Below are 19,415 nucleotides of genomic sequence, written 5' to 3' on the forward strand. Positions count from 1 at the left end.
AATGTTGTTTTAATTTGAATCTCCCTGATGGCTAGTGATGATGAACATTTTTTCATGTGTCTGATAGCCATTTGTATGACTTCATTGGAAAAATGTTTGTTCATATCTTCTGCCCATTTTTTGATATGATTATCTGTTTTGTGTGTGTTGAGTTTGAGAAGTTCTTCATAGATCCTGGATATCAACCTTTTGTCTGTACTGTCATTTGCAAATATCTTCTCCCATTCCGTGGGTTGCGTTTTGGTTTTGTTGACTGTTTCCTTTGCTGTGCAGAAGTTTTTGATCTTGATGAAGTCCCAAAAGTTCATTTTTCGCTTTTGTTTCCTTGGCCTTTGGAGACATATCTTGAAAGAAGTTGCTGTAGCTGATATCGAAGAGGTTACTGCCTATGTTCTCCTCTAGGATTCTGATAGATTCCTGTCTCACATTGAGGTCTTTTATCCATTTCGAGTTTATCTTTGTGTACGGTATAAGAGAATGGCCGAGTTTCATTCTTCTACATATCGCTGTCCAATTTTCCCAGCACCATTTATTGAAGAGACTGTCTTTTTTCCATTGAATATTTTTCCTGTTTTGTCGAAGATTATTTGACCATAGAGTTGAGGGTCCATATCTGGGCTCTCCACTCTGTTCCACTGGTCTATGTGTCTGTTTTTATGGCAGTACCACACTGTCTTGGTGATCACAGCTTTGTAGTAAAACTTGAAATCGGGTAACGTGATGCCGCCAGTTTTGTTTTTGTTTTTCAACATTAGCATTTCAACAAGCATTCCTTAGCAATTCGGAGTCAGTTCTGATTCCATACAAATTTTAGGATTATTTGCTCCAGCTCTTTGAAAAATACTGGTGGAATTTTGATTGGAATGGCATTAAAAGTATAGATTGCTCTAGGCAGTATAGACATTTTAACAATGTTTATTCTTCCAATCCAAGAGCATGGAATGGTCTTCCATCTTTTTGTGTCTTCTTCAATTTCTTTCATGAGTGTTCTGTAGTTCCTTGAGTACAGGTCCTTTACCTCTTTGGTTAGGTTTATTCCCAGGTATCTTATGGTTCTTGGTGCTATAGTAAATGGAAACGATTCTCTGATTTCCCTTTCTGTATTTTCATTGTTAGTGTATAAGAAAGCCACTGATTTCTGTACATTGACTTTGTATCCTGCCACGTTACTGAATTGCTATATGAGTTCTAGTAGTTTGGGGGTGGAGTCTTTGGGGTTTTCCATATAAAGAATCATGTCATCTGCGAAGAGAGAGAGTTTGACTTCTTCCTTGCCAATTTGGATACCTTTTATTCCTCTTTGTTGTCTGATTGCCGTTGCTAGGACTTCTAATACTATTTTGAACAAGAGTGGTGAGAGTGGGCATCCTTGTCGTGTTCCTGATCTCAACGGGAAGGCTGCAAGCTTTTTCCCATTGAGGATGATAGTTGCTGTGGGTCTTTCATAGATAGATTTTATGAAGTTCAGGAATGTTCCCTCTATCCCTATACTCTGAAGCATTTTCATCAGGAACAGATGCTGGATTTTGTCAAATGCTTTTTCTGCATCAATTGACACGACCATGTGGTTCTTCTCTCTTCTCTTATTGATTTGTTCTATCACATTGATTGATTTGCGAATGTGGAACCAACCTTGCAACCCAGGGATGAATCCCACCTGGTCATGGTGGATAATCTTTTTAATGTAAGGCTGGATCCTGTTTGCTAGGATCTTGTTGAGAATCTTGGCATCCATATTCATCAGTGATATTGGTCTGAAATTCTCCTTTTTGGTAGGGTCTTTGCCTGGTTTGGGGATCAGGATAATGCTGGCTTCATAAAAAGAGTCTGGAAGTTTTCCTTCTGCTTCAATTTTTTGGAACACCTTCAGGAGAATTGGTGTTATTTCTTCTTTGAAAGTTTGGTAGAATTCCCCAGGGAATCCGTCAGGTCCTGGGCTCTTGTTTTTTGGGAGGTTTTTGATCACTGCTTCAATCTCGTTACTAGATATCGGTCTATTCAGGTTGTCAATTTCTTCCTGGTTCAATTTTGGGAGTTTGTGGCTTTCCAGGAATGCATCCATTTCATCTAGGTTGCTTAGCTTATTGGCATATAACTGTTGGTAATAATTTCTGATGATTGTTTCTATTTCCTTGGTGTTAGTTGTGATCTCACCCTTTTCATTCATAATTTTATTAATTTGGGCTTTCTCTCTTTTCTTTTGGATTAGTGTGGACAATGGTTTATCAATCTTATTGATTCTTTCAAAAAACCAGCTTCTAGTTTCATTGATACGTTCTACTGTATCTCTGGTTTCTACCTCATTGGTCTCTGCTCTAATCTTGAATATTTCCATTCTTGCATGTGGAGTTGGTTTGATTTGTTTTTGATTCTCCAGTTCTTTAAGGTGTAGAGACAGCTGGTGTATTCTGGATTTTTCCATTTTTTTGAGGGAGACTTGGATGGCTATGTATTTTCCCCTTAGAACCACCTTTGCTCTATCCTATAGGTTTTGGGCTGAATCTTTATTCTCATTGGTTTCCATGAATTGTTTAAGTTCTTCTTTGATCTCCTGGTTGGTCCAAGCATTCTTAAGCAAGGTGGTCTTTAGCTTCCAGGTGTTTGAGTTCCTTCCGAACTTTTCCTTGGATTGAGCTCCAGTTTCAAAGCATTGTGATCTGAGAATATGCAGGGAATAATGTCAGTCTTTTGGTATCAGTTGTGGTCTATTCTGGAGAAGGTTCCATGTGCACTTGAGAAGAATGAGTATTCTGTTGTTTTAGGGTGGAATGTTCTGTATATGTCTGTATATGTCTATGAGGTTCATCTAGTCCAATGTTTCATTCAATTCTCTTCTTTCTTTATTGATTTTCTGATTCAATGATCTGGCCATTACTAAGAGAGGTGTAGTAAGGTGTAGTAAGATCTCCTATTATTAATGTATTCATATCAAAATGACTCTATCTTGATTAATAGTTTTCTTATGTAATTGGGTGCTCCCATATTGGGGGCATAGATATTTACAATTGTTAGATCATCTAGGTGGATAGTCCCTTCAAGAATTATGTAGTGTCCTTCTGTATCTCTGACCACAGTCTTTAGTTTAAAATCTAATTTATCTGATATGAGAATCGCTACCCCGGCCTTCTTTTGAGGCCCATTGGCATGAAAGGTGCTTCTCCATCCCTTCACTTTCAGTCTGGGTGTATCCTTAGGTTCAAAATGGGTCTCTTGTAGACAACATATGGGTGGGTCCTGTCGTTTTATCCAGTCTGCAACCCTGTGTCATTTTATGGGCGCATTTAGGCCATTCACATTGAGAGTGATTATTGAGAGATAGGTTTTTATTGACATCGTGTTGCCTTTGAAGTCTTTCTGTCTGTAGATTGTTTCTATATTTTTGTTCAATGATATTCTTAGGAATTTTTCTCTTTTATAGGACCCCCTTAATATTTCCTGCAGTGTCGGCTTGGTGGTTGCATAGTCTTTTAAGCCTTGCCGGTCTTGGAAACTCTTTATCTCTCCATCCATTTTAAATGTCAGTCTTGCTGGATAGAGTATTCTTGGTTGCATGTTCTTCTCATTTAATACTCTGAATATATTTTGCCAGCCCTTCCTGGCTTGCCAGGTCTCTGTGGAAAGGTCTGACGTTATTCTAATGGGTTTTCCTCTGTATGTAAGGAGCCTCTTTGTCCTAGCTGCTTTTAAGAGGGTCTCTCTTGAAACATAATTCCTCATTCTAACTATAAGGTGTCGTGAGGACTTTCGAGAATCTAAAATCTTGGGAGGAAATCTTTCTGCCTCTAGTACATGAACGTTGTTTCCATTCATGAGATTGGGAAAATTTTCATAGACAACTTCTTCCACTATATCTTCTAGACTTCTTTCTTTTTCCTCCCCTTCAGGGATTCCAACAATTCTGACGTTGGAACATTTCATGGCATCGTTTATTTCCCTGATTCTGTTTCATGGCTTCTGAGCTGTTTGTTCCAGGCTTTCTCCTGATCCTTTCTCTCTATCTGTTTGTCTTCCAGATCACTAATTCTATCTTCTGTCTCAGTTACCCTAGCTTTTAGAGAATTTAGATTAGATTGGAACTCATTGAGAGCATTTTGAACATCATCCCTGGTGGCTTTCAGTTCTGCCCTAAGATTGTGAACATCATCCCTGGTGGCTTTCAGTTCTGCCCTAATCAATTCTGTTTGGTCATCCATGGCTTTCTCCAACCTAGCTATTGCCTGGATAATTGTTAATCTGAATTCCTTTTCTGACATACTGTCTATGTCGATAGCCATTAGCTCTGTTGCAGAAGGCCCATTCTCTGTATTTTTCTTCTGTTGGGTATTCCTCCTCCTAGTCATTTTGGTAAGAGATGACTGAACAGATGCAGCTGGACTTATCGATTGTGGTGCAGTCAATGTGCACCCTGGAACGCTTCTGTGAATGACACAATATTCTTAAAAAAAAAAAAAGAAAAAAACTTATTGGGAGTCACACCTTTTACAGCTATTTTCTACCATGCTATAAACAACCAGGTATATATAATGTTACTTACTGGAGCTCTTATCTTTATGGAATAGATTTAGAGTATTTGGATTTCTTGTTAAATGATTGATTTTACTTTAATTTAATTAATAAAGAGCAAATTGATTATGTTAGAAGTTGTAACAAATCATAATAGAATAAACTTTCCTCACATTCTCATAAAGACTGGGTGTTAGAAATAAGAAAACAAAAGTTGATTACTACTTACTTGGTAGTTCCTTGATTAAAAGTGAGATTAAGTACTTTTCAAGTATTTTAGGAATTATCTGTTTATAATTGTGTTTATTTTTCTTTAGGCACTTTTGTCTTAGTATTTAAAAACTAATTTTCATTTTTTAAAGCATTCTTTATGTTACATGTAGACAAATAGGTTTAATATGTAAAGTAGGATCTCAAATTTACTATTTTAGTTTCATACAGACAACTAGTTGCAACATTGCATGACAAACTGAATAAAAGTATATTTTGAATTAAAATACAACTTTTTAATAAATTCTCATTAAACTGGAATATATATGGCCCATAGATGAAATTTCACTAACCTAACTGATTTACTCCATTATAATACTTTATTATAATACATTGATCATATAAACTCATTCTTTATAATCAAGTCTTTTTTTCCATTCTTCCTTTTTATAGTATAATTAGCTATGCTCAGAGATTCCATCTGTAGATTTATGGGATTTTACCCAATCCTCCTTTGTCTCCCAGCCCCCCAAAATTACTACTGGATTATAAGTGGAATCATATTCTAACTTATAGGTTAAATTTGTGAGATTTAACAGAAAATTAGGTCTTTTATATCTTAGTCTTAATTTTCATTAAAATAGCATGTACAGGCAAATAAAAATATAGTTACAAATTCCAATATTTGCTGCTAGTTTTTTACTTAAATCATTTCCTTCTATTATTGAGAATTTTTTCCCATAATATTTAGCTGGGTTTCTTTGCTGTTTTTCTAAATTTCATCAAATATCATTTATTTTAATTTATTTGAGAGAAAGAGAGAGAGTACGGGAGAGGCAGAGAGAGAAGGATAAGCAGACTCTCTGCTGAGTAGGGACCCCTCCTTCCCCAACACGGGTATCCTTCTTCGGTATCCTTAGAGCTAGGAAGAATGTCTTAGTACTCAGTAAATATTAATAAAGGAATTATTCCTTTATAAGTACTTTATCTCATTTATTGTTTATAATTATTCTCTAAGGTTAATTATTATTTCAGATGAGGAAAATTTAAAGAGGTTAAGAAAGTCACCCTTTATCCACAAAGTCTCAAAATGGCAGAGGTGTAATTTCAACTCAAGTGTCCAACTATAAGGCCCATAATTTTAAATTCTGTTTTTTTTAAAACATTTTGTCATGTGTATTTGTATTAATTGCATTTATTCATCAATACCTACTTGATTTTTGAAGGTATAATTTCTTTGACATTCTACATTTGTTCACAATGATTTCCCCTAAAGCAATCCACTAAGTAGAACTTAGCACATGCCATTATATTAATGTATTCTTGACTTTAAAAAGGGAATAAAAATAAATGAGTAAGCATAAGGACTTCTACAACCCAGCTATGTTTTTATAATTTTGAACTAACCAGGGATCCATCCACAAATGGCTTTAGGGGAAAGCAGGTTTGTAATACTTAGAATCATATTTTATATTCGTTTAATAAATCTTTGAAAGAGTTCAAGTGGATTGAGGAATATAAAAACAAACAAACAAACAAACAAAAAACCCTAAAGATTATTAGATGATACTGAACTAGGGGGCTTATGAATTGAATACAGAGAAAAGTTTTCTATCCATTCTATTGTTCTGAGGGAAGATTTTAAAAATTGGATACATAAAGATTACTGGTAAAAGCCAAAATGCAAGTGATAACAACAATGACAAAAAATAGATATATGGCATGTCTCTTAGCTTTCTTTCTTAGATGAATACATTATATTTAACCAGCTATTCTTTTCACTAACAGTGAACTGAAAGTGAGGAACAGAAAATTCCTGAATTCATTGGCTATCCAAAAAAGAACTCTTTAAGAGTTTAGAAATTTTCTTTGAAAATAATGTCTATTTTCTAAAAAAAATGTCAAGAAGCCTTATTTTGAAGACTTTAAGGTAAGTCAAACAACTTTTGTTTGAAAAGTTGTGATCCATTTTGCAAAGAATTATTATAAACTAATTTCTATGTAAATAGGGATCTCCAGGTATATAATTCCTAAAGTGCTGAGATGAAAATATGTTACAAAATATCTTCAGTTGGAAAGAAATTATTATAACCTTTAAAAATATTATAATAAATTACAACTATATTAAAAATACCACAGGAAAGAAAATTACCCCTGTAACTGAATACTTTATAATAAAAGCAAAAATATCTACAAATAAAATATTTATATTTACAGTAGTTGTAGCTCCCCACATGTTAAAAGTCATTTAAGGCATTGAATCAGAATGAAAGTTTATATGTTATTAAAGTATAATCCAACAAATACATAGCTGAACAACTTATTCGATTTTTGACATAAGAGAAAAAACTTTTAATATTTGCTATTATAGAAGTAATTACAGCAAAGTGTTTTTTTATAATTTTCTATGCCTTGTCATTGAAAAATAAAAATGGAACTTACAATTTGTGCTATTACTAGTTGTTTAATGATTTTATGAATGTTGGGAAATTTTTGTAAATCATTGGTTACAAAGAATGGTCAAAGATGGATTGAGTGATATAGTTTGAAAAAAATTTCAAATTTGGGTCTTTAGGGTTTTTTTATTGTTTTGTTCCTATTTTCTAATATCACACAATATATAATAAGAAAATGGAAATTTTACACTTGATCTTAGCCAAAAGGCCAAGAAGCGATGAGAAAATGGAAATTTTAAAAATGGAAATTATGAGTTGTTATTTTGCAAAATAATGACAGGCTATAGAACATGTTAAATTAATGCTTGGAAAAAAACTCATCATCTCTAGTTAGTCACAGAAGTGACATTCAATATTTTATACCTAATTTTCTAATAGACTTTCTTGTTTTTTTTTAAGTAGGTGACTATTCAATTATTTATATATTTATTTTATTGTATAAGTCAAATTCCATTAAAATTATAATTTATATCACAGTGGACTTAGGGAGTACTATATTCAAAAAATTATACTTTATTTCTATGACTATTTTCCTATATTTGGCCAAAAGTACCCTGTCAAGTTCCTTTATACTTTTGTTATATAACAATTACTCTTTGAGCAATCCCTTAGTTTTTTGGCCAAAAATGTGTTACAGGTTTTCCTATACAATGTTTACCCCAGTCTTGAAATCAATCCTCCAAAAAGTAAATACTAATAAAGGAAGCATTCCTTTATATGCTAAGTACTTTATCTTTCATTGAAGAAGAGCATCCAGATAAAAAGATCAGAGTGTTAGGTGTCCTTATTGATAATCATAAGTTACTCTTCTGTCAGTGGAAATAGTTAATAAATATTCATCTGTATCTTTGCATATATTTTTATTTCTGCATCTGTTATCTGTCTAAAAATTATGAATGTGTATTGATACTTCTGATTTCAACCAGAATCACAAGAATTCTTTGTCTTCTCCCTACTTATAACTCTTTTATTTAATGATGAGAACCCATTTTTATTATCCACAAGATATTTACTAATTTGTTCAGACCTGGAATGCACATGCCTTTGAAAATTGACCCAACTTAATTAGATCAGATTATAGAGAAATTTATGCCACACATTATGAAAAATAATGTAGCAATGAGCTAGTAATTATGAAAACATAATTGAGGACTAACAGCTGAGTGTGATACCAGCCAAGTCATGAAGAGCTTAAAGAGATCAGGAAAAGAGGCAAAGAGCATACTGCTCAAATTACTGTCATCTAAGGCTGTACTATCCCAGACAACACTCCATGAAGAACATGGAGTTCTTCATCAATTACTCACTATTGGAGAAATAGACTTTTCTCAACTAGTCCAGCAAATTAAATAAGCAACAATAATCTCCACTGGTGAGGGGAAATCAGTATTCAGAGATACTAAAATATATTATTTAAAATACCACTTTTCAACCAAAAAATTCATGACATGAAACAAGAATATGCAGCTGTTACACAGTCACTTCTATTCAATATTGTAATGTTGATTATGCCAGGGCAATTAGGGAAGAAAAAGAAATAAGGATACCCAAACTGGAAAAAAGTAAAACAATCTCTATTTTCAGAAACATGACCTTAAAATATAGACTAGGTTAAGGAATCAGATTTAAAAAAAATACTACTAGAACTGATAAATGAGTTCAACATGGTGTAAGTATAAGGTCAATAAACCAGAAATGAAATATCTAAAAATAAGGTAAAAATTTTTATTTGTATCAAAAAAAAAACACTTAATAAAATTAACAAAAAAATGTGAAAGTTGTATTCTGAAAGCTAAAACATTGTTGTAAGTAATTAAAAACAGTATAAGTAACTGGAAAACATCCATGTTTATAGAAGACAATATTGTTAAGATAGCAACACCCTTTAAATTGCAGATTCTTTTTAAAAAATTTTCAGAATTGAAAAGCTTGATCCTAAAAATTATATGAAATTTAAGGGAACCACAATATGCAAAATGATATTGAAAAAGAACAAAACTGAAGGAAATATAGTTCCAAATTTCAAAGCAGATTATAAAGCTAAAGGATTCAAGACAGTGTGACACTTGCATAAAAATATAGAGACCAATGAAACAGAATGTAAAGTCAAGAAATAAACCTATATATGTGTGTAGTCAATTGATTTCAGTCAAGGTGCCAAAGCAATTCAATATGTAAAGAACAGTTGTTGTTTTTTTGTTTTTGTTTTCAAGAAATGGTACTGAAACAATAGAGTACCACATGAAAAACCACAAAATTGGACCCCTTCCCTTAAAAATTAACTCCAAATGGATTAAAGACCTCAATGCAAAATCTAAAATTATATATAAACTCTTAGGAAAAAAAAAGGTGTAAATCATCACCTTGATATAAGCAATGGTTACTTTGAACTCAACCAAAATTCAAAATTTCTATGTTCTACAGGACACCATCAAGAAAATAAAAAGGGAGAAGTGGCACTTGGACATGGCAGACTGAGTTTCTACCTGCAGTGCCAAAGCAATGGTCCCAACCAAGCTTTGCTTATCTGTAGAACCAAGTCATGGTAGTGTCTGGCCACTGACACCTGACAGATTGAAGGTCCTTCTGCTTGGGGTCCTAAAGCAATGAACTTTTCTGAATCTGAAGAATGGTCCAAGAAGCTATGCAGCCTATTCAATAGCCCCACCTACAGTGGCATTTGAATAGAAAGCACATTCTATGGCTTTCTCCATCTGCAGAATAAAACCAGTGGCACTATCTGGCCAGAGAATTGAGTTCACAGTCTTGCCTGATTTGGGTCCCCAGTGAACTGTGCAGATCCTGAGCCCTCTCTTGCTGCACTGCTAACTAATGTATAGATTTAACTTCAGTTGAGAAATGTGCCCAATCCTGACTATCTAATAAGCCTGAGCAGAGAACCCAGGCAACCATGAACTGCATCCTCCAGTCTTGTTTAAGCAGGAAACCAAAGCCAACAGTCCTATGCAATTGTTCTCAGCCAGCAGTAACTCCCTCCCCTGCAACTGATTGAAGGGCTTGGGCAATGGACTCACCCAAATATAGACACTGATAGCAAGCCCCACCTGACCAAAGACATTACCAGCAGACAAATCTAGAAACCCAAACTGAGCAGATTCCAAACTCAAATGTGTAGATACCAATGTGAGGAATGAAGGATTATAAGAAACCAAATAAACATGACACCAGCAAAGAAAACTAATACAGTTTTGTTGACTGACCATAAAAGAGAGAGATTTATGAACTACAAAATAATTCAGAAGGATCCTCTTAAAGAGATTTAGTGAACTACAAGAACACAGAGATAAGACAAAATTAGAAAAACAATGCATGAACAATATAAGAAGTTCATTAAAAAGCAAACAAACAAGCAAACAAATTGGAAGTCCTAGAGCTGCAAAATAAAGTAAGTAAACTCAAGAATTCAATAGGTTCAAACGGAGACTCAATCATGCAGAAGAATCATTGACCTAGAAGATAGGCATATAAATTAGAGAAACAAACAAATAAACAAACAAAAAAGAAACAAGTAACAGAAGCCATTAGGACTAATAAGACACAATCAAAAGAAATAATATCCACACTATTGGAATTCCAGAAAGAAAAAGAAAAAAGAACAATGTATTTTTAAAGCAATAATGGCTGAAAACTCCCCACACCCTGGAGATAAAAAAATGAACATCCACCTCAATGAGGTCCAAATGTTCCCCATATTAATTGAACCCAAAAAAGGATTCATTGAAACACAAACACATTATAACAGAAGTCATGTTCATAAGGGAACCCCCACAGGACCTTTTTCTCAACAAAAAATTTTAAGCCAGAAGAGAATAGGATGACATAGTCAAAATATTGAAATTTTAAAAATGTCAACCAATAATTATACATCTAGCAAAGCTGTCCTTCAGAAATGAAGGAGAGATAAAGACTTTCCCAAACAAACAAAAGCTAAGAGAAATCATCACTACTAGACCTGCCTTACCAAAAAAAAAAAAAAAAAGCTAAAGGAAGCCTTTTGAGTAGAACTAGGAAAAAAAAGCAAATAAACATCATAATAATATGAGAAGATAACATAAAACTCATTGGTAATGATAAATATATACTCGAATCTAGATGTTGTAATGTGGTAGTGGTGGTACCTAATCCACTTACAACTCTAGTTTAAAAGCTGAAGTATTAAAAATAAACTGAACTTCAGTACTGTGTTACTAATTACCCAATCATTATAAAAAAGAACAAGGTAAGTCCAGCAAATAGATACCAAAAGACATCAAAAGTAAAAATAAGCAGAGTAAGAAGCAACAGATCTACAAAGCACCAAGAAGACAATTAAAATTACAATGGTACGACCTTACCTATCAATAGTTTCTTTAAATGTAAACAGATTAAATTATCTAATGAAAAGACATAGAATGGCTGTATTTAAAAAACTAGACCTAATGATATGCTGCCTATAAGAGACTCACTTTAGACTTAAAGGCACACATGCTGACAGTAAGGTATGGAAAAAAATATTTCAAGCAAAAAGCAACAACAACAAGTGGCAGGAGTAGCTATACTTATTTAAGACAAAATAGACTTTAAAGTGAAAATGGTAAAAAGAGACAAGAAGTTCACCATGTAATGATACAGGGATTAGTCCATCAAGAAGACATAACAATTGTAAATAATCATGTGCCCGCCATTGCAAACCTAAATATATACAACAAAACCTAACATAGCAAAAAGGAGAAATAAACAACCATGCAATAATAGTTTGGTATCTTATATCCCATTCTCAACAATGAACAGATCATCCAGACATAAAATCAATAAGAAAACAGTAGGTTTAAACACTATAGACCAAATGAAATTTCCAGACATGTGCGGAACATATTATCTGAAAACAGCAGAACACACATTCTTCTCAAGGGCGCATTTTCTAAAATAGATCTCATGTTAGGCCACAAAAAAAGCCAGCAAACTGAAGAAGATTGAAATCATACCAAGTATTTTCTTTAACCACAATAGTATGAAGCTAATAAATAATAACAGGAGGAAACTGAAACATTTGCAAATACACAGATGTTAAACATACTCTCCCAAAAGACCAGTTAATCAAAAAAGAAATTAATGGGAAAATTTTAAAAAATATCTTGAAACAAGAGAAAATGGAAACAAAACATACCAAAACTTAGGATATGCAGCAAAAAACAGTTCCAAAATGGAATTTAATACCAATACACATCCACGCTAAAAAACGAGAATAATTGCAAGTAACAGTTTATACTTTAAGGAACTAGAAAAAGAATAAAATGAGCCCAATGTTAGCATAAGAGAGAAAATAGAGTAAATGAAATGAAGAGGAAAAAATAGATAAAAGATATAAAAAAGTGAGAGTTGTTTCTTTGAAAAGAAAACCAAAATTGAAAAAAAAAATTTAGCTAGACCAATCAAGGGGGAAAAAACAAAATTATGAGTGCAAAAGGAGGCATTATCACAGATACTACAGAAATACAAAGGATCACAAGAGACTACAATGGACAATTAAAAGCCAACAAAATAATCAACTCAATGAAATCGAAAAACTCTTACAAACATACAACTTACAAAGATTGAAATAGGAAGAAATAAAAATCTGAATAGACCAATCACTAGTGAGGAGATTCAAAGCCAAAACTCTCTGAATGAAAAAAACAAACAAACAACAACAACAACAACAAAAAACCCACCAGGATCAGATTACAGGTGAATTTTAGCAAACATTTAGTCTCAAGCTGCCAAAAAATAGAAGAGAACACTCTCAAAATCATCTTATGAGGCAAGCATTACCTTGATACCAAAACCACACTATTAGAGAATAATAGGACAAGATCTCTGATGAACACACATACAAAAATTCTCAATAAACTGCTAGTAAAATATATTTAGCAGTACATTAAAAAAGATCATTTACCATGATCAAGGGGATTTATACTGGAAAGGCAAAGATGGTTCAACATATGAAAATCAATCAATGTGATGAGTCACATTAATAGAATGGAAATAAAATATAATCATCTCAATAGATGAAGAAAAATCATTAAAAAAAAAAAAACACCTCAACATTCATGCAAGATAAAAAGCTTTAAATTAGGTATGGAAGGAATGTTCCTCAACTTAAGAAAGACCATATATGGCAAAACCACAGCTAACAACAGTGATGAAAATTTGTAGGCTTTCCCTGTCAGATTAGGAATAAGACAAGGGTGTCCACTCTCACCACTACTGTTCAGTATAATACTGGAAGTCCTGGCCAAAACAATCAGGCAAGAAAAACAAATAAAAACCATCAGAATTGGAAAGGAAGAAATAAAATTGTCTTTACAGATGACATTATTATATATATAGAAAATCCTAAGAACACCCAAAATCTCTTAAATCTTATCAATAAATTCAGTAAATTGTATATAAAAATTAACATTCACAAAACAGTAGCATTTCTATACACCTATAGCAAATTATAAAAATAAACAATCCCATTTAAAATAGCATCAAAAATAATAAAATATAGGGGCACCTGGGTGGCTCAGTTATTAAGCATTTGCCTTTAGCTCAGGTCATGATCCCAGAGTCCTGGGATTGAGCCCCGCATCTGGCTCCCTGCTCAGTGGGAAGACTGCTTCTCCCACTCCTACTCTCCTACTTGTGTTCCCCTCTCTCACTGTGTCTCTTTCTGTCAAATAAATAAAATCTTTAAAAAATAATAATAATAGGGGTGCCTGGGTGGTTCAGGGTTAAAACCTCTGCCTTTGGCTCAGGTCATGATCTCAGGGTCCTGGGATCGAGCCCTGCATCAGGCTGTCTGTTCAGCAGGGAGCCTGCTGACCCTCTCTCTCTCTGCCTGGCTCTCTGCCTACTTGTGATCTCTGCCTGTCAAATAAATAAATAAAATATTTTAATAATAATAATAATAATATATAGGAGTAAGTTTAACCAAGGAGGTGAAAGATCACTACATTGAAAACTACAGAATATTGATGAAAGAAATAAACAAGTGGAAAGGTATTCTGTGTCCGTAGATTAGAAGCATTAATATTGTTAAAATATTCCTACTACCCAAAACTATAGATGCAGTGAAATCCCTATCAAGATTTTAAAGACTTTTTTTTTTTTTTTACAGAAGTAGAAAAAAAAAATCCTAAAATTGGGATAGAACCAATACCCCAAAGAGCCAATGCAATCTTGAGAAAAAAAGAACAAAGTAATGTTACATGGAGTAATCAAACATCCTGGTCTTAAACTATGTTACAAAGATATAGTAATCAAAACAGTATGGTATTGGCATAAAAATTAACATATCAATGGGACAGAATAAAGAGCCCAAAATGGGGAATTTGATGAAGGTGGGCAAAGGTAAAACTTCCAGTTATCAAGATATATAAGTAAAAGATATATAACCTGATGAAATGATGACGACAGTTAACACTGCTTTATGGTGCTTATGAAAGTTAAGAGAGTAAATCCTGGGCCATCTGGATGGCTCAGTCAGTTAAACAGCTGCCTTCCATTCAGCTCATGATCTCTGGGTCCTAGGATCTAGCCATGAGTCAGGCTCCCTGCTCAGCAGAGAGCCTGTTTCTCCCTCTCCCTCTGCCTACTTGCTCTCTCTCATTCTGTCAAATGAATAAATAAAAGCTTTAAAAAAATTTTTAAAAAGAGTAAATCCTAATTTAATCACAAAATAAATATTTTATATATATAGATATCAAGTGATAGATGTTAACTAAACTTATTATAGTAATTATTTCACAATATATGGAATTCAAAACTTTATTCTGTATACCTTAAACTTATACAGTGCTTTCTGTCAATTACATCTCAATAAAACTAGAAATAAAACATGAGAAAAAGTAAAATAAAAACCCACTAATGTGATATTTATAAATCATATATATATTCCTGAAAATGCATTTATATACAGGATATATAAAGAATATATGCAGTTCAATAATAAAAAAGACAATATAATTAATAATGGACAAAGAAACTTAGGAGATATTTTTCAAAAGAGAGATACATATGGTAAAGCCCATTAAAAATGCTCCACATTATTATTTATCATAGAAATGCAAATTGAAACCAAAATAAAGTACCACTTCTTATCTACTGGAATGGCTACAGAAAGAAAATTGCAGGTATGGGCAAGTACGTGGAGAAATCAGAACCCTCATAAGCTATTGGTGGAAATGTAAAATGGTGCAACCATTTGGGAAATCACTTTTATAGAAAACATTATCAATAAACTGGATGTAACTGAATTTTTGCATTATTCCAACAACAGCAAAATACACATCTTTTTCAGGTTCACATGGAGCAATCACTAAGACCACATTCTTGGCATTAAAACATACCTCAACCAATTTAAACCCTACAAAGAATTCTTTCAGACTACCATGGAATTAACTAAAAATAAATTACACAAAGACAGTTACAATCCCACAAATATTTGGAAATTAAATAACATACTGCTAAGTAACAAATGAGACAAAGAAGAAATCTGAAAAGAAATTTAAAAACTATTTCGACCTAAATAAAACTAAAAGCACAATTTACCATATCTTTGGTATAAAGTGAAAGTAGTGATTAGAGGGAAACTTATAGCACTGAATGTATATATTAGAAAACAAAGTTTGAAAATTAACAATATAAGCATCAACCTTAGGACATTAGAGAAATAGAGCAAATTAAATCTAAAGTAAAGAAAAAAGATAAAATAAAAGATTAGAAAAGAAATAAAATTGAAAAGCAAATCAATCAAAAATCAACAAAATCAAGAGGTGGAAGAAGGGGTTCAAAAGTAAATATGTACATATAAAAAGCTTGTTTAGATAAGTTCACACCAATAAATTATTTAATATATTTATATAAATGCACACACAATTTATTTAGCAATTTAATCAAATTAGTCAAATATGTAGCTTGCATAATCACAAGATGTTTTCAATTGTTAATTTAATTAGACAATACTGTCTTGAAAACCAGCAGAATTATTTTTTTGATTGAATTGTGGTTAACTCTTACAATCTCAGATTTTATTGAAGAATACTATAATAACTTAATCCTGAAAGAATATTTGTTATAGGAGTATTTAGAACCATTGACTATTTAATCATTTAAATGTCTTCTGTCTTAATAAAAAGACAAAATTTTCTGTAATTAAGTGCAATAAGCATTTTCCTTCTCCTATGGTGAAAAATATATGTGTATTTTTTCAATGGTCCAATTTTACTTTATTTATTTATTTATTTTTTGCCTTAACTCCAGGGAGCTTACCTGTAAATATGTTTCAGTGTTTGTAAAGCGTAAGACAAGACCACTGACCTATATATCTCATTGAAAATTTTCCAGACTTTTATTTTAATTTTGTCCTACTGATTGTATTTAATGCTAATGTATTAAATATATATGCAATATTGTATATAATACTTAAGTATTAAATGTATGTGCATGTATTAAATATGTGCTATATATTGAATATTAATCTATGGCTTGTTTATAAGGATGAGGAAGAGTTTAATAAATTATATTGGTATCTGATAGACATTTAAATATAGACATTTTTTGTAGATGGTTAATTTAAAAGAATAATTTTATTCTTCTTGTGTGATTGTGTCAAAATCACAGCACCAATACCACATATAACAGTTTCACAATATAAATTTTCTTAACTCCATAATTTTTTATGATGTAAATTAAACTTTAAATTTCTAGCAAGTTACCGTTGTCCCAAAATCAATATTGAAGATTAAGAAGCCATTAAATGTTTAACACTTTATTAGATAGTAACTACTATTTTGAATAGTTCAAGGATTATTATTTCAATAAGTAATGTTTCAGATAAGAGAATAATTGTTTACAGGAAATCATAACTTATTGTGATGTTTTTCATGCTGGAATAAATATAGAACATGAGATTATATGAAAGAATTTATATAAATCATTTTCTATTGATCATAAAAATCTATGGAATATGCTTAAGCCATTGATTTATAAAGTTCTTAATTTATTATTTACATCATATTTTATATGATAATATTATCAACATTTGATCTGACCTGGAAAATAGTCTCTATTTTTCCTTATGGTTTATACAGTAAGTGATTTAATGTCCTATACATTTTTCCATTATGAATAAATTAAAATATATAATTTTATATGATTATTGAGCATACATCTTAACATATGACTTTAAAAATAAAGCAAAACTTTAGGAATGGGTAGCACAGTCTTAATATCAACAGTTATGGGGATTGTGGGAAAGTGAGAAAGAGTTCTTAAGGAAATCTGAAATTTATATCATTAAATGTTAACAAACTAATGTTATAGCATGTTCAATTCCATCTTCCATAAGAAAGAATGATGGTATCAGCCCGCAGAAATACAGCCTAAGATAGCAAAAGGCAGACCTTGAACATACACACTCTTCAAAACACAGTAAAGAGTAATTTTACTTATTTTCAGGAAATACTTATTCCAAATAATTACTTGGAGAAAAAAATATCCCCAAGGGAATGGAACAGAGGCTTTTGTGCTTTTCTCATAATAATCTGTATTATAAAATTATATGGGGCTAACCACAGGAAAATTCAAACAAGGACTATTATGTGTATTATAAATGGGAAAATTTTCAACATTTGATCTCTCCTATATTCACTATTTGATTAAACTTATAAAAATTTATTGCCAAGAATTTTTTTTACAATCACTATAACCCATGTATTAGATATATCCTTAAATAATTAAAGAATACTTAAGAAAAAAAATCCAAGAAATAATTGGTTTTAAGGTTATCACTTTAAAAAAGAATACATTATACTGAAATATCTGAACATTTAAACTCTGAAAGTTTAACTTAGAGAAAAGTATCTGAACATTTAAACTCTGAAAGTTTAACTTAGAGAAAAGATAATTCACCATTTTCAGCAACCATAAAACCCAGACAGATTCCTCTAAAAGACTGTACACAATTTTATGACAAAATATTTACTAGGATTTTTCTTCCTGACAGTTGAACATAAAATGTACTTTGGGGCACCTGGGTGGCTCAGTGGGTTGGGGCCTCTGCCTTCGGCTCAAGTCATGGTCCTGGGATTGAGCACAGCATTGGGCTCTCTGTTCAGGGGGAGCCTGCTTCCTCCTCTCTCTCTGCCTGCCTCTCTCTTGTCATCTCTGTCTGTCAAATGAATAAATAGAATCTTAAAAAAAAATGTACTTTGATGCTACTTTATCAATCCATTTTGAAGCATATCTTCAACAAGATGTAGAACACTCTAGGTTGACATTTGGTGCAACTGCACCCCATAAAAACCATTTATCACAGGGGCGCCTGAGTGGCTCAGTGGGTTAAACCTCTGCCTTCGGCTCAGGTCATGATCTCAGGGTTTGGGGATCGAGCCCCACATCAGGCTCTCTGCTCAGCGGGGAGCCTGCTTCCCCCTCTCTCTCTGCCTGTCTCTCTCTCTCTCTCTCTGTGTCTCTCTCTCTGCACCAAATAAATAAATAAAATCTTAAAAAAAAAAACATTTATCACAGAGAAGGTGGTCTGCTGAGCTAAACCTACAACTTTACTTTTTTATCAACCTGAGTAATAAATTATTATATTTGTACTATAGTGCAGCCCCAAAAGAGTATTGCCAAATACCAGCCCCTTATCAGTCTATTACTGAATATTAGAACCAGATAAGTAGGAAAAAACACTCAGGCAACTAATTGTCTTAAATTTGAATAAAACTAGAAGCAGACAAACAGCCAAAGATCTGGAAAACAAGTTAGAGACAGAAAAAGGAGAAGTAGAGGATAGATTTTCTAACTCCAAGGTTTTTACTAGAACTTTACGTTGCCTAATAGTATAGAATATAAAATAACTTGTCAGCTAGAAAAGATATCTGTATTTAAAAATCTAATTCCTTTTTATTAATGAATTCCAGATACTAAAAACATTGAATATTTCTATAGGACATTTAATATTTTCTTACTATTTATCATTTTATTTTGCATTGCAAAAGAAAAAATATATAACAAAATATTTTAAATAATAAAATAACCCCCTCTCCCTCTTGTGGAGGGAGGTATATTCCTACATTCCACCCCTCAGAAGTAACCACAATTTACAATTCCTTATGAATTCTTTAAGACAGTTCCCATAATGTACACACATTTTTAATACCAACTTATACAAACTCTTAATTCACTTGATATGTTAATTTTATTATGGTCATACAGCTA

This window comes from Meles meles, chromosome 2 (genome assembly GCF_922984935.1).
Source record: "Meles meles chromosome 2, mMelMel3.1 paternal haplotype, whole genome shotgun sequence".
Taxonomy (NCBI): domain Eukaryota; kingdom Metazoa; phylum Chordata; class Mammalia; order Carnivora; family Mustelidae; genus Meles; species Meles meles.